The sequence below is a fragment of the Triticum dicoccoides genome, chromosome 2A, assembly GCF_002162155.2.
Source record: "Triticum dicoccoides isolate Atlit2015 ecotype Zavitan chromosome 2A, WEW_v2.0, whole genome shotgun sequence".
In the NCBI taxonomy this organism is placed as follows: Eukaryota; Viridiplantae; Streptophyta; class Magnoliopsida; order Poales; family Poaceae; genus Triticum; species Triticum dicoccoides.
In genome coordinates, this window is record NC_041382.1 from 202,434,116 (window position 1) to 202,451,833 (window position 17,718).

A 17,718-nucleotide genomic window follows, 5' to 3' on the forward strand; every position below is an offset into this window, starting at 1 on the left:
AAGTATGATCAAGAAGTGATCCTAAACAACCTACGTCAAGCATAACTCCAACACCGTGTTCACTTCCCGGACTCCGCCGAGAAGAGACCATCACGGTAACACACGCGGTTGATGTATTTTAATTAAGGTCAACTTCCGGTTTTCTACAACCGAACGTTAACAAATTCCCATCTGCCCATAACCGTGGGCACGGCTTTCGAAAGTTCAAATCCCTGCAGGGGTGTCCCAACTTAGCCCATCACAAGCTCTCATGGTCAACGAAGGATATTCCTTCTAGCGGGAAGACCCGATCAGGCTCGGAATCCCGGTTACAAGACATTTCGACAATGGTAAAACAAGACCAGCAAAGCCACCCAGATGTGCCGACAAATCCCGATAGGAGCTGCACATATCTTGTTCTCAGGGCACATTGGATGAGCAAGACGTCGGGTAAGCCAACCCAGAGTTTCCCCTGGTAGCCTCGGACATCGCTCAGTTGGACCAACACTTAGAGAAGCACTAGCCCGGGGGGGGTAAAATAAAGATGACCCTTGAGCCGGCCGACTCAAGGGAAAGAAAAAGGCTAGGTGGCAAATGGTAAAACCAATGTTGGGCCTTGCTGGAGGAGTTTTATTCAAGGCAAACTGTCAAGGGGTTCCCATTATAACCCAACCGCGTAAGGAACGCAAAATCCGGAAACATAACACCGATATGACGGAAACTAGGGCGGCAAGAGTGGAACAAAACACCAGGCATAAGGCCGAGCCTTCCACCCTTTACCAAGTATATAGATGCATTAATTAAATAAGAGATAGTGTGATATCCCAACAAAATATCCATGTTCCAACATGGAACAAGCTTCAATCTTCACCTGCAACTAACAACGCTATAAGAGGGGCTGAGCAAAGCGGTAACATAGCCAAACAACGGTTTGCTAGGATAAGGTGGGTTAGAGGCTTGGATTAACAATATGGGAGGCATGATAAGAAAGTGGTAGGTATCGCAGCATAGGCATAGCAAAAGAGCGAGCAACTAAGCAAGCAAAGTTAGAAGTGATTTCGAGGGTATGGTCATCTTGCCTGAAATCCTGCAAGGAAAAAGACCGAGTCCATGAAGACGACAAACGGACATAGTCGAACGGGTCCTCACAAACGCGACGTTAACGGAACCAACCCGAAGAAGCAACACCGGAAAGAAGCAAACAATCATGGTAAACAACCATCACATAATCATGGCATGATGCACAATCAAGTATGATGCATCTCCGGTTTAAGTATGCATGGCATGGCAAAGTGCACAAGCAATCCTACAAATTAAGTGGAGCTCAATATGCATCGGGATGCATATTGACAAAACACCACATCAATTATTTAGTTCTCTCCCGTTTAAGTACACAACAATATTAAATGTTGGTTAACATGGCAAGAGGTGAAGCATAACAAAACTATACCCATTAAACAGTTTAAATGGGGCCAGATATAACAAACAACAAATCCGGTAAATCCCCATATGCATTAGTAATTTATTGCAACAACAATTTAAACATTTTAATTGTTGTTATCATGATGCGGATGACATGAACAAGTTTATGCAATTTTTTATTAAAAGTTGACAAGAGCATTATAAGGCATTTGTCACCGTGGTGGAAGGAAAAAGGGTGCCACGGCAACGATAACGAAAACGGTGCCACGGCAGCGTTCCAGTTCCGGTAACTCGATTGAGATACCGATGCAAAGGAGAAGTGTGCGGATGCGTGCAAAAAATGGTGGGGCGCTCCCGGATTCCGGGTGTCCCACGGGTTAGTGGCATGGAAAACGAGTGACAATACGGACACGGTGCAAACAAAGGGTGCATCTCATCCAACATGCATTCATGCGTTCACGGGCGTTGTCTCGGTGGTTATACCTTCCAAGGAAGCATTCTCGAGCGGTTCGAGTTCGTAGAGGAAGTAGTTGTTCTCGTGATGGTAGTGGAAGTAGGGGTACATGCCGACGGTCGTTTCTCGTCAAAATTACAGCGGCGGTAGTTGTACACGGTTCGTAGATGTTCGAGTCACCGGTAGAGGTACTTGGCATAGCGTTACAAGGTCGGTCTCTCCGGTCTCGATCTCGGCAGCGTAGTTGTACAAGTGCGACATCGGACTTGTCGAACCCGAACTCTTCGGGGAGGGGGGGGCGTCGTGGTACTTGGCGAATCCGCGTAGTCGTGCACGTTCCAACATCAAACTTGGAGGGGCACCGACGGTGTTGTACTTGGTGAATCCTGGACGGTCTTGGTGGCCTTCGGTGGAGGTGTGTTCGTTTGAACTAGGAAAACAGCGGCAGCAGCAAGCATCGCAGGAGCCAACGGGCTCGGTCGTCTGCGAACGACGAGGACGGCCGGAGATGGAGCAACAGAAGCAAAACAACAGCAGCAGCATAGAATCCGATAGCGGCTGGAGCAGATCAGGCGCCGTGGTGCTATGCTCCAAGGAGAGCACAGACGAGACAGAGGGAAACCAGGGGACATCGGCGTCGACCGGTGCTCCGGGAAGGTCGAGGATGCAGGGCACGTAGACGGGGCTTGCTGGAGGATGACCGGCGACGAAGGTTGGCCGGGATGGTCGCCGGCAGCGTCGGCGCAGTGGCGAACTGGCGCAGCGGCGGAGGAGACGGCAGCGAGGCGCGCAGGAGAGGGAGGAGAAGGGCGCGTAGCTCGTCGCGGTAGGTGGGTCGCGCGGCCGGCTGTTGCATGAGGCACCAAGGGGATCGAGCGGGAGGAGCTCTCGCTCCTCTGTGTGTTTGTGCGTGGCAGCGGAAGGAGGATGGAGGGGAGAGAGCGATCACAAGGGGAGGCAAGCATGGCGCGAGGGAGAGAAATGGCATCGAGTAGAGGGGCCTGCGAGCATTGGGGATGGGGATCGGGCTCCTCCCTGGCGCTGTCGATCTCTCTCTCTCTCTGACGGCGCTGGAAGGAGGGACCGAACAAGAGGGAGAGGCCAGGGTATCGAGCGGGAGGAGGAAAGGGATTGGGCACGCTCTCCCTGTGGCGGCGCGAGTGGAGAAGCTCCCTGGCACTAGGGTTAGCTGTAGGTGGGGGCTGGGCCTTAGAGGCCAGCGCTGGGGTGGGCCTAGGGAGGCCCAAGTGGGCTGCGGCTGGCCTGAGGTGCAGCTGGGCCTAAATGGCCTGTTGGGCACCCTCTCTCCCACTCAAAAGAGAAAAAACAGAGATAAGGAAGAAAAGAAAGAGAGGATAGGGGACAAAGTTGGACGCGCGGATAGTTTTCCCGGACTCACAAAAATATGTTAGGACCGAGAAAATAGGAAAGACCAAGATTGAAAGAATAAATTCAAATGTATTTGAATTTAATTCAACTCGTTTGAAAGGAGTAGGGATCCGAAGTTTCCAAAAATGTTGAACATCTAGGAAGAGCCTCGATAAAACGATAAAAGAAAATGAGGACAAGTCGGAGACCAAGAATTGAGATAACCAAGGCATTTGGATTTATTTGCAAGTGTGTCAACGGTTAATTCCAAAAGAATGGAATATTTAATAATAGCTCCGTAATTATTAGGAGGATATGTTATATAGAGAAATCACCAGGTGAACTCCCTTGGTTTAAATGGACTGAAAATCCATACGATTTATTTATTTGAATTGAGATGCAAAGATTAAAGACATGATGACATGATGCAAATGCACATGGTGCAAAGATGAAAATGATGAACCAAACAAATCACATGACGAAACCCGGAAACATGGAAGGCATCTGAAGCTCCGGTCTTGGGGCGTTACAATGGTGCCCTCCATAAGCTTCGGAGTGACACTTGCGTAGGATCTGTTCCTGTTCATGCTCAGGTACACAACATCTAATAACACCATCTACTCCTTCTTTATAAAGATATGGGTCATCCCAAAAGTAATGCCTCAAATCATAAAAGAACTTTTTCTTTTTCTGGTATGTGAAACTAGGTGGTATAAACTTAGCAACTATGTAATTAGAATAATCAGCATACCATGGAGCAGTATGAGAAGCATTTATGACATTTAATTGCTCATCAGGAAAGCTATCATCAATAGATAGTGGGTCATCAAGCACATTTTCTAACCTAGACAAGTTGTCTGCAACGGGGTTCTCAGCTCCTTTTCTATCAACAATGTGTAAATCAAATTCTTGAAGCAAGAGAACCCATCTAATAAGTCTAGGTTTAGCATCTTTCTTTTCCATAAGATATTTAATAGCAGCATGATCAGTGTGAATAGTTACTTTAGAATCAACAATATAAGGTCTAAACTTATCACAGGCAAATACAACTTCTAAGAATTCTTTTTCAGTAGTAGCATAATTTCTTTGAGCATTGTCTAGAGTTTTACTAGCATATTGAATAACAGTTAGTTTCTTATCAACTCTTTGTCCTAGAACAACACCTACAGCATAATCACTAGCATTGCACATAATTTCAAAGGGTAAATTCCAATCAGGTGGCTGAACAATAGGTGTAGAGATCAATGCTTTCTTAAGTATTTCAAATGCTTCTACACAATCATCATCAAAGACAAATGGTATATCTTTTTGTAATAAATTAGTCAGAGGCCGAGAGATTTTTGAGAAGTCCTCGATGAACCTCCTATAAAAACCGGCATGACCAAGGAAACTTCTTATACCTTTGATGTCCTTGGGACATGGCATCTTTTCAATAGCATCAACCTTGGCTTTATCAACTTCAATACCTCTTTCAGAAACTTTATGCCCCAAGACAATACCTTCATTAAACATAAAGTGGCTCTTTTCCCAATTCAGGACAAGATTATTTTCTTCACATCTCTGCAAAACTCGATCAAGGTTGCTCAAGCAATCATCAAAATAAGATCCATAGACGGAAAAGTCATCCATGAAAACCTCACAAATCTTTTCACAAAAGTCAGAGAATATAGCCATCATGCATCTTTGAAAGGTAGCAGGTGCATTACATAAACCAAAAGGCGTACGTCTATAAGCAAAAGTACCAAAAGGGCATGTAAAAGTAGTCTTTGATTGATCTTTGGCTGACACAGGTAGTTGAGAGAAACCAGAATAACCATCTAGAAAGCAAAAATGTGTATGTTTGGATAATCTTTCTAGCATTTGATCGATAAAAGGTAAGGGGTAATGATCCTTTTTAGTAGCCTTATTTAATTTGCGGAAATCAATTACCATCCTATAACCAGTAATAATTCTTTGAGGAATCAATTCATCTTTATCATTAGGAACAATAGTAATATCTCCCTTCTTAGGGACACAATGGACAGGGCTTACCCACTGACTATCAGCAACGGGGTAAATTATACCTGCCTCAAGGAGCTTTAGTATCTCCTTTCTTACCACTTCTTTCATTTTAGGATTCAGTCGGCGTTGATGATCACGAACTGGTTTAGCATCTTCTTCCAAATTAATTTTATGTTGACATAGAGTGGGACTAATGTCCTTAAGATCATCAAGAGTATACCCAATAGCAGCACGGTGCTTCTTCAGAGTTTTCAATAATCTCTATTCTTCATGTTATGAAAGGTTAGCACTAATAATAACAAGATATACCTTTTTCTCATCAAGATAAGCATATTTAAGAGTATCCGGTAACGGTTTAAGCTCAAACACGGGATCACCCTTGGGTGGAGGAGGATCTCCTAGGATTTCAACAAGTAAATTGTGTTTCAGAATAGGTTCTTGTTTAAAGAATACTTCATCTAATTCCCTTCTTTCATTCATAAACATATCATTTTCATGGTCTAGCAAATATTGTTCTAAAGGATCACTAGGAGGTACGACAATAGAAGCAAGACCAAAAATTTCATCTTTACTAGGTAATTCTTCTTCACGGTGTTGTCTACTAAATTTAGAAAAATTAAATTCATGAGTCATATCATCTAAACCGATAGTAACAACATCTCTTTTGCAATTTATGGTACCTTTAACAGTATTTAAGAAGGGTCTACCAAATATAATGGGACAGAATCTATCTTGTGGGGAACCAAGAACAAGAAAATCAGCAGGATATTTAGTTTTCCCACACAAGACTTCAACATCTCTAGCAATTCCCATTGGTGAAATAGTATCTCTATTAGCTAGTTTAATTGTGACATCAATATCTTCTAACTCAACAGGTGCAATGTCATGCATAATTTCTTTGTATAAGTCAATAGGTATTGCACTAGCACCCATATCACATAAGCCATGATAACAATGATCTCCTATTTTAACAGAAATAACATGCATACCTACCAGAGGTCTAGGTTTATCTGTATCACGGGGTTTAGCAATTCTAGGAGTTTCATCACAGAAATAAATAACATGCCCATCTATATTATCAGACAAGAGATCTTTAACAATAGCAATATTAGGTTCAACTTTAACTTGCTCAGGAGGTGTATATGTTTTAATATTGCTTTTACGAACCATAGTTGAAGCTTTAGCATGATCCTTGATCCTAACAGGGAAAGGCGGTTTCTCAACATAAGAAGTAGGAACAATAGGATCATTATAAGTAATAGTCTTTTCTTCAACTTTAATAGGTGCAACTATTTTTTACTTCTATGGGAGGATGATATTTAAACCACTTCTCCTTGGGGATATCAACATAAGCAGCAAAAGATTCACAGAAAGAAGCTACTATCTCAGAGTCAAGTCCATATTTAGTGCTAAATTTACGAAAAATATCGGTATCCATAAAAGATTTAACACAATCAAAACTAGGTATCATACCTGACTCCTTACCATAGTCGAGGTCCCAATCTTCGGAGTTGCGTTTAATTCTTTCCAATAAATCCCATTTGAATTCAATAGTCTTCATCATAAAAGAGCCAGCACAAGAAGTATTAAGCATGGTGTGATTGTTATCAGAAAGCCGAGCATAATTTTTTTGAATAATCACTTCTATTGAGAGCTCATGATTGGGGCATGAATATAACATTGATTTAAGCCTCCCCCAAGCTTGAGCGATGCCATGTCCTTCACGAGGCCAAAAATTATATGTATAATTGTGATCACGATGAACAAGATGCATAGGATAAAACTTTTGATGAAATTCCAATTTCAATCGTTTGTAGTTCCAAGACTCCATATCATCACATAGCCTATACCATGTCGATGCATCTCCCCTCAAAGATAAAGGGAAGACCTTCTTCTTAACAACATCCCCGGGTACACCTGCAAGCTTAAATAATCCACAAACTTCATCCACATATATTAGATGTTCATCAGGATGTTTTGTTCCATCTCCCAAAAAAGGATTAGCTAGCAGTTTTTCTACCATACCCAAAGGAATTGCAAAGCAAGCATTTTCATTTTCAGTAGGTTCAGTAGGTTGAGGAGCAACTCTTTGCTCTACTGGTCGGGGTGAAGATACCCTAACAAGCCCCTCAGAGGATTACTTTCCATAGTAACAAGTGACAGTAAATTTTAGCACACTATATAAATTTTTCCTTACCAAATTCCACCTACCAAAGGCGCTTCACTCCCCGGCAACGGCGCCAGAAAAGAGTCTTGATGACCCACAAGTATAGGGGATCTATCGTAGTCCTTTCGATAAGTAAGAGTGTCAAACCCAACGAGGAGCAAAAGGAAATGATAAGCGGTTTCCAGCAAGGTATTCTCTGCAAGTACTAAAATAAGTGGTAACAGATAGTTTTGTGATAAGATAATTCGTAACGAGCAACAAGTAACAAAAGTAAATAAAGTGCAGAAAGGTGGATCAATCCTTTTTGTAGCAAAGGACAAGCCTGGACAAACTCTTATATGATGTAAAGCGCTCCCGAGGACACATGGGAATATCGTCAAGCTAGTTTTCATCACGCTCATATGATTCACGTTCGGTACTTTGATAATTTGGTATGTGGGTGGACCGGTGCTTGGGTGCTGCCCTTACTTGGACAAACATCCCACTTATGATTAACCTCTATTGCAAGCATCCGCAAATACAACAAAAGTATTAAGGTAAACCTAACCATAGCATGAAACATATGGATCCAAATCAGCCCCTTACGAAGCAACGCATAAACTAGGATTTAAGCTTCTGTCACTGTAGCAACCCATCATCTACTTATTACTTCCCAATGCCTTCCTATAGGCCCATACAATGGTGAAGTGTCATGTAGTCGATGTTCACATAACACCACTAGAGGAGAGACAACATACATCTCATCAAAATATCGAACGAATACCAAATTCACATGATTACTAATAGCAAGACTTCTCCCATGTCCTCAGGAACAAAAGTAACTACTCACAAAGCATAAACATGTTCATAATCAGAGGGGTATTAATATGTATATAGGATCTTAACATATGATCTTCCACCAATTAAACCAACTAGCATCAACTACAAGGAGTAATTAACACTACTAGCACCAATCCTGGACTTGGAGACAAGAATTGGATACAAGAGATGAACTAGGGTTTTGAGATGAGATGGTGCTGATGAAGATGTTGATGGAGATTGCCCTCTCCCGATGAGAGGAGCGTTGGTGATGATTTCCCCCTCCGAGAGGGAAGTTTCCCCGGCAGAACAGCCCCGCTAGAACCCTAGATTGGTTCCGCCAAGGTTTCGCCTCGTGGCGGCGGAGTTTCATCCAAGAAGATGGCTTATAATTTTTTCCCATCGAAAGAGTCCATATAGCAGAAGATGGTCACTGGAGGGCCACCAGGGGACCCACGAGGTTGGGGGCGCGCCCAGGCGGGTAGGGTGCGCCCCCACCCACGTGGGCAGGGTGTGGCCCCCCTGGTGAAGTTCTTGCGCTCAATGTTTTTTATATATTTGGAAAACATCATCCGTGAAGTTTCAGGACTTTTGGAGCTGTGCAGAATAGGTCTCTAATATTTTCTCCTTTTCCAGCTAGAATCCCAGCTGCCGACATTCTCCCTCTTTATGTAAACCTTGTGAAATAAGAGAGAATAGGCATAAGTATTGTGACATAATGAGTAATAACAGCCCATAATGCAATAAATATTGATATAAAAGCATGACGCAAAATGGACGTATCAGATATGATCCTTTGATTCCTTCTACTTTCGATAAGAAAATTTATTATGATGATAGCATGTCTCCTATATATGATGATTACATTGATGAAAGTGGGTTTGGAAGAGTGTCAACTCTAGGTAGCAGTGATCCCACTAATTTGTAGGGTGTTGAATCTTATTACGATATTGATGAAACTGGATTTGGAGAGGTCATGGCTTTATTTAGTGATACATCCACTATTTTGGAAGAGGTTTCAATTGACTATGACAATAAAGTTGCTATCTATGATGATTATTATGATGACATGTATGCCCTAAAGAGTAATAAATCTTCTATGCTTGTGCATCATGAAAAGAGTGTTGTATGTGATAGTTATATTGTTGAATCCATTCATGATGTTTCTGAAAATTATTATGAGGAAGGAAATTATGCTCTTACCTATCTCAATAATATCAAGTTTCTTCTCTATGTGTTGATTGTTTTGAAATTGCACTTGTTTTGCCTTCCTATGGTAGTTGATTCTTGTTCCCATAAGTTGTTTGCTCACAAAATCCCTATGCATAGTAAGTGGGTTAGACCTAAAATGTGCTAGTAATATGCTTCATGATGCTCTCTTTATGTTTCAATTCTTATCTTTTATGTGAGCATCATTGAATCATCATGCCTAGCTAAAAAGGCATAAAAGAAAAGCGCTTGTCGGGAGACAACCCAACACTTTTACCTACTGTTTTTGTGTGTTCACATGATTATGCTACTGTATTGATCATGTTTTATTGCTTTTGTTTCAATAAAGTGCCAAGTAAAGCCTTTGGGATGGTCTATGGTGATAGTTGATTTGATCTTGCTGAAAAACAGAAACTTTTGCGCTCAGGAAAAAATTCTCATTTTTAACAGAAGCGTGATAAAATGCTGATTCTTTTTGCAGAAGATTAATAGACAAATTTCCTAGGTTTTACTAATTTTTCAGAATTTTTGGAGTAGTAGAAGTATGGTTGGAGTACAGATCATTACAGACTGTTCTGTTTTTGACAGATTCTGTTTTCAATACATAGTTTGCTTGTTTTCTAGGTTCTATGGCTTATATTGCTCAATATAAATTGTGGAAATGATATGCTACAGTAGGAATTGTGTGGAAACAATTATGAATCTTTTCTTTGATAGTACCAAAAGTGAAATGGTTTGCTCTTTATCATACTAACCTATCTCACAAAGTTCCGTTAAGTTTTGTGTGATTGAAGTTTTCAAGTTTTTGGTGAGATGTCAATATGATGAGAATAAGGAGTGACAAGACCCTAATCTTGGGGATTCCCAAGGCACCCCAAGGTAATATTCAAGGAAGATCAAACCAACTAAGCGGGGCATCCCCTCTTTCGTCTCCAACATTATTGGTAAACCTCACTTGGAGCTATGTTTTCATTCGTCACATGATATGTGTTTTGATTGGAGCATCATTTTATTTTGTTATGATTTTCTTGATGTTATTTAGAATAATGTTTTTCATCTTTCATTTCGATAAAAGTGGCAACGATAGCTTTTGCCATGCTTATTTTGCAAATATACATGTTGCTGTTTGAAAACAGAAAGTTTACCGCTGTTGCAAAAATTACCTAGAAAATTCAGAATGTGATAAAATGTTGAAACCTTTTGCAAAATAAGCTCTGATAAATTTTCTACATTGTGGTAAATTTTCATAACTTTTGGAGTTAGGGAAGTATTGATACTCTTGCATTCTTTACAGACTGTATTGTTTTGGCAGATTGCTGTTATGTTTGCATTGTTTGCATATGTTTGCTTGTTTAATGATCCTATTTGAGGATAGGAGTATTAAATATGCAGAGGCATTTAGTATGCAGTGTTTAATAATAATTTTAGTGATTTGCTACAGTAGAGAATGATAAGGTTTTTGCACTGGTTTATACTAACTTATCTCACGAGTTCTTGTTGAGTTTTGTGTGGACGAAGTTTTTAAGATTTAGGGAAACTGTGATATAAAAGGAATTAAGGAGACACAAAAGCTCAAACTTGGGGATGCCCAAGGCACTCCAAGATAATATTTCAATAAGTCTCAAGCATCTAAGTTTGGGGATGCCCCGGTAGGCATCCCACCTTTCTTCTTCAACAATTATCGGTTAGTATCGGTTGAGCCTAAGTTTTTGCTTCTTCACATGATGTGTGCTATTATTGGAATGTTATTTTATTTTGTTTTTTGCTTGCTATTGTAATAAAATGCTTAGATCTGAATGTTTTTAAATAAAATAGAGTCCTCAAATAGTTACCAGGGAGGCTAGGTAAGCGGTATTCACATCCCGTCAACGAAGCTCTTTTCTATGTCATTTCCTCTTGTACTTCACTTATATACTATGAGTAAATTGTTGAATAAATTTAATGTCATGAAGTTGAAATCATATCATGCCTAGTGGTAACTTCACATTGGGTTTAGAAAGTGAAATATTTTCAGGCTTGACAATCACAATATTGGTCATACAAGCAATTCACGAATAATTAGTATAAGGAAGAGAACCTTCACATGCAAACACACTATCATGGAAATCTTTTGTGATTGTGAGCCCCCATCAAAATATTATATGCCAAAATTGTTGAGGTTGGACAAGGAAGACAATGTAATGGTTTATGTTTGTTCATATTCACATAGAAGTTATATTGTCATAGACCCTTCAACATGTGGTGCTTGCCCCCCATCCTTACTAGCCAAAAATCCCGCACCAAGTAGAGATACTACTTGTGCATCCAAAAACCCTTAAACCCAAATCTTATTTTCAAACGTCCATCATACCTACCTAAGGATTGAGCAAGATATTTCAAGTAAGTTGTCATCGGTGCAATAAGGCAATAAAAATTGCTTCTAAAAGTGTTAGATCATTTAGTGTAAGAGAAAATTGAGTGTTGTACGAACTTGTGACGGCGAAGAATAAAAGCGACAGACTGCATAATAAAGGTTGCTATCATAAGGGGCAATATACACCACTGCAGGATGCTGCTAAGGCGACACTACGATCAGAGATCCTTCGACGAAACTGTGTGTGATGCCATAATCGCAAACGGTGGTGTAAAAACCCGTTAAAAAATGTGCAAAACATTTGCGATGGCGGAGCCATCAAACACGGTTTAGATTTTAGTTGTGTGTGTAATGTAGGGCATATGGTTCAGTTCAATTAACTGTTTGCGATGAGGAGGAACAAAAGAAATGGGCAGCCAGATGGAGGTGCGTGCGATATACAGCATACGGTTCACTCGGATGAACTGTTTGTGATTAGGCAACACAAAAGAAACGGTCAGCCAGATCAAGGTGTGTTCAATATACGGCATGCGATTCACTCGAATGAACTGTTTGCGTTGAGACATGAGAACAGAAACGGTTCAACTTAACAAGATGTGTGTGATACGCGGCAAACAGGTCTGTAATTAGAAATGTGTGTGAAGACCGATAATAACACAGACTGTTGCTGCTAATAAGACGTGTGTGTTGTGCGATGGCATTGCATACAGAACAACAACAACACACACACACACACACACACACACTTATAAGGACATGCTTGCATAACCAAATTAAACATCCACTTACATAGGTGGCTACTACAACCATGTCATTTGCACACACCAAAATAAACTATTACATGCATAATTGCATAGGTGGCTACTACACACATGGCATTTTCACATACCAATAAAGTAAACTATATATTACATGCATGATTAACTAGCATAAATGATCATGTGATCATCATCTACTTCTTGTGACGCTTGCTCTACTTGTGGCTCGATCTGGACTCGTCGATTTGGGTAACGAGGCACTTCCTCATGTCAACGATCCGCCTGTGCATCTCGTAGCATGTGTACACGCTCTTGGTCGCGAACCTGAGGTAAGGTTCATCCAGTTGCCGCATCCAAGCCATGTGCCATGATAGGGGACTTGTTCTCTGGGCGTCTTGCTTCATCTTTTCGTAGTAGGGGTCGATGATGGCCGAGGCGAGTTCGACCAGGGAGTCCTTCTTCGTGCTGCCCCAAACCTTGTAGTGGTCACGGATTTCGACAAGGTTCTTGCAGGCCAAGCCCGTAACATTGAGCGCTTTTACATCGTCAGTGGTTTCCACCATGGCGAACTTCTAGTCGGTGCTATTGACAAACCTGTTGAAACGGTCACAAGGCTCTGTGACCATGCAGTAGCGGTAGATGAGGACATGATGGCGCACGCACAACTAGGCGACGCCAACCTTCTAATCTATGTCAGGACGACCGATGGTGTACTGGAGGTCGATGCCGACCACCTTGTACTTTTCTCCAGCAAGCAACTGCTCAACGCTGTTGATGTAGTCGTCCACCACAGCCGGGGCGATGGTGTACACCACCGAGAGATTCGTCTCCCTCACGTGGGTCTCCACTCTATGCTCGCCGAACTCCATTGGATCGCCGCTGGACATCCCCTCTCTATGTGTCGTCGTGGGTATGCTTGTTGTGTTGTGGGGCGCGATCGAAAGGTTGAAGAGACTAAGGTTATAATGACCGCGGGAATTAAAGGAGAAGCCGGACGACCAGGAATATCGGCAGGCCCTGATGGCAGTTCTAATTTGCAGCGTGTAACTCCATCGTGCTGCACGTAACTGCATCGCGTGGCAACGCGCGCGGCGCAATCGCATGCATATGGGGGCCCTGACGTGATCGTGCGCACGCCCAACCACTGATAGAGCGCGCACGGAGGGACGCGAGCAGAGCGCTCCACGATTGCCTCAACGGCGAGCAACTATATATATATATATATATATATATATATATATATATAGGAAGAGGATTTTCTATCATAGCTTTCCCTAGAAATAGCTATCAGTACCGTTGGTTGTGCTTTGTGATTCGTACTAGCTGTGTGCTGTAGTACTGTTTGAAGCCCATGTGCTCTGAGATTTAGCTTTGTTGGCAGGCCGGTTCTGGCTACTTTATGCCTAGTTGGCTGACGAAAAGCCTGTCTGGGCGCGTGCGTATGAAAGGGTGGCCACCAGTAGCGTTGTGTATATTAGGTTCCAACTACCCGGCAGCATACTTCGTGCACAAGCCCTTTGGTATAATTTTGCAGCTAGCTCACAGTCCATGGAAGCAGAAGCAATTCGAGATGGGGTTCGACTGGCTATTGAGAGAGGTTTCAGCAAAGTTGAGGTGGAAACTGATGCTCAAGCTATTGTTAAGTTGTGGGAGTCAGATACCTTCGATCGTTCGAAGATAGCTGCCATTCTTCAAGAGATCAGGGAGCTTTCTGATCAATTTGAGAGTTTTAGGCTGAAATTCATACGTAGAGAAGCTAATGAAGCGGCTCATTTATGTGCGAAGCAGGCGACAAGTGTTAGGAGAAGATGTTTATGGCTTAATTACACTCCTGTTTTCGTAATGAACACGTTGTATCGTGACTGTTTTCCTGCTTAAGTAAGCAATAAAACTCTTTTATGTTGCAAAAAAAAACTACCCGGCAGCACTTCGTGCAGGTTCTTATGTGTACGGCGCGCCGTTACGTCCCGTTTTTCTTGCACGTGACGCCCACCACGAGACGGGCGCAGGTTCGGTCTTGAATACGTGATGGGTCCATGCATATGCCCGAAAGGAACCTATGTGAGCCACGTGTTAAACCTCTAGCTGCTACACTATGTATACGTACACATGAGTGTCTTCTCGCGTGCAAGCACGTCCACGTCGCTCGCATGTTGTGCAACACATGTGGTCTGCCATCATACGGCTCATGTGATATGGTCTTGTTGGTTTGAAAAAGTCGTACGTGTGTTTAATGGAGTTGTACTTGTCACACGCCTGTACGTATCAGTCCTGCTGTGGCTTCAGTTTCATGAGATTGGGTTGGTCTTTGAATGCATGTACACAGTTTCACGACCTGCCATAGTAATGCATGCCCATTTAGGCTGGTGAGCGAGCACTTAAGACGCGTGCGTACAGGCCTGTGCGAGTGTCAGTTGACTCGTCCGACGACGCAATTAAAAGCCATCTGTAAACTTTGTTCGTATAATATGCTCTCACGACCTCCCCGTCGAGCGGTGCAGCCATCATACTAGTTGCGCGCTTACGGAAGTATGAGCCGGGATCCTTCAGGCTTCATGGTGCCGAGCGCGCACGGCGCCGGTGTTGATCCCCTCCTCCGGGCTGAATGGATCCCGGATGGCAACGGAGGCGGCATTACGAGGTGGAAGGTAAGCTTTCATCCATGCCCTCCCCGGCGCTCCGGCCGACGTACATTAAGCTCTTGTGTTTTGACGCCACTTCTCCGCTAAGGACGCACCGCCAGACACCTTGATTCCATGCACCGCAAAGCAGATAAAAGACATGGGCACAGGGATCATTGACGCGTCGAACTATCTCACTGCAACGGGCGTGGAGGTGACTACGGTGAGTATTGAATCCTATATGACCAAAGGTAACTAGACATATGTCTAACTCTTTCGCTAATTGCAGGTCAGGCTGCTAGGAAAAATGGTGAATAAGCAAGTGTCTGATAACTCTGTCTTCTTCACCCTGGCCGATGGGACGGGTTGCGTCAAGGCACGCGTCTGGTGAGTGCGTACAGCAAGAACAGCTTGTCCCCCTCCCCCGCCCCCACCCTGTTCACCCATGTCTGGCACTTTGTTAGCCTGACCAACATATCTGCCTCTTTTCAGGTTCGAGAACGGCATCGATGTCATGTGTTCAGCGAGCATCAGGTAACCAAAATAGTGAGCGTGATTGTGGGTTAATTCTCTATGGATCCAAAAACATGCAGATTGATTAAGTTTGTGGATGTCATTGTTCGTGCCTTTCTATCAAACCAAAAGTGATGGCGTGTACGTGAAAATAACCGGTCGCTTGCGTGCCGAGCTCGGCGTGCCCGTAGTTGTAGCCTATTCATTGAGGTTAGCATGACTTGTAAGTTGTTATGGTAGTGTTATCATATTGAAACCATGTGTTCGTGATTATTAACCCCGCTTCAGTGTGGTAACAAATTTCAACGATATCACTCATCATTTCCTGGATTGCATCTATGTTCATCTGATGATGCGAAGCGACCATGCTAAACGCGTCGTGCACTCTCTTGCTCTCATCCCATTTGCCGCATCCGCACCGCTGGCTAGCACTGCACGCCGTGTCCCAGAGGTTGATTAAAATCAGATCAAATCGTGTAGTGTGTGTAGAGTCCAGAGTAGCAGGTTGCTCACCATTCTTGTTTGTGATCCATGCCAGCGTTGTCTGAGTGTGAAGGCCGAGGAAGAAAATCTCACTGATATGATAATGGGATTTCTGGACCAGCCGGGGATCAGGTAGGAAATCATCACAAAACGGCACGTGTTAAATCACATAAGAAACAGACATTTTCAGTGTTCTGAATTTTTTTATTTTTTTGCAATGGCTATTTATCAGCACACTCGAGCATGGAGTTAGTGTGAACCTGGTGGTGGAACGTCTTGGTATACCAGAATCAGAAGCAAGGTGAGTTTAGTCCGGCATGTTATATTGTGTGCTAATTTTATCAGTCACTGCCTAGCTGACAAAACAATAGTAGTTTTGTGCATTCTTATTGATACTTCTAAAATCACTTGGCAAATGACGACAACCGTGCATTCTTATCGATACAGATCGACGCTCGACAAGCTTGCTGATCTCGGATGCGTGTTCCAGACAATTGACGATGACCACTTCAAATCTTGTGCTGAATAGTATGTCATTCAGTTGTACAATGTTGTCATTCTGAATCGTCGGTTTGAACCAGTTCAAGAAGGCATTGCCCGAATACCTTGTCTTTCTATTAATACATCAGGCATGACCCTACAAATGGATTATGCTTCAGACACGACGGCTTAATTTAGTTTAGATAGAAAAGATACACATCAAGTTCACTCGCCAGCCTCTTTTAGTTCACACGAGGGTTAAGTCTGAGTGCTTGAATGCCGTCAAAAACACTAGTAACTAAGGTGGTAAGGTCAACATCCATACAGGTGTTGAATAAATTCAGTACAAAAAAACTAGCCGATGTTCGTGAAAAGTACTGAAACTCTACTCCTTTTGGCACCGATCGAAGGGCTTCGGCAGCTGGATGGGGTTGTCCTTCATACCAAGCACTTCAAACAGCAGGATCATCCTTGTATTGTCAATGTTGCCACCGATGTACAGAAATATCGAGTAAACATGTGTTAACCCCCCTACACCTTTATTATTATCACCTCTCCAATTCCTTACTCACCGAAGACAATTCGCGTTGCATTTTAGTCCCCATCCATTGCCTTGCAAAGTGCAAAGCGAATATCCCGCTCGATTCCCTGATTAATACACAAAATGACATATGTTGTCATCCGGTAATCTTAGTGAACAGAGTATTCTGTAAACAAGTATTGTCATCTTACCTCTTGCATACCCAAGGTCCTATGACATTCCTAGGGAACCAGTTGTACCAGCCTGCTGTCTTTGGCTTCCAGCTGTCGAAGTAAGCATCAATGCACTTGATTATGGCAGCCAAAAGCTCATCCGCCAACCGGCCATGCTCCTCTTGTAGCTCATCCATTGGCTTGTCGCCATTGCTCATCATCGGGTCCAGTATTGTAGTTCACCTTCTCTGGAAGTCGAAGAAGTATGTCGCCCAGGAGTGGTTGTGATGGATGGGCAGAACAAACTAAAACAGGGCAACAAACCATGTTACAATATATAGATCATCCCTCGTCTTCAAGTAGAATGCTTATAATCGCCAATGGAAAATCTGAAGACATGTACCATCATGCATAGATGA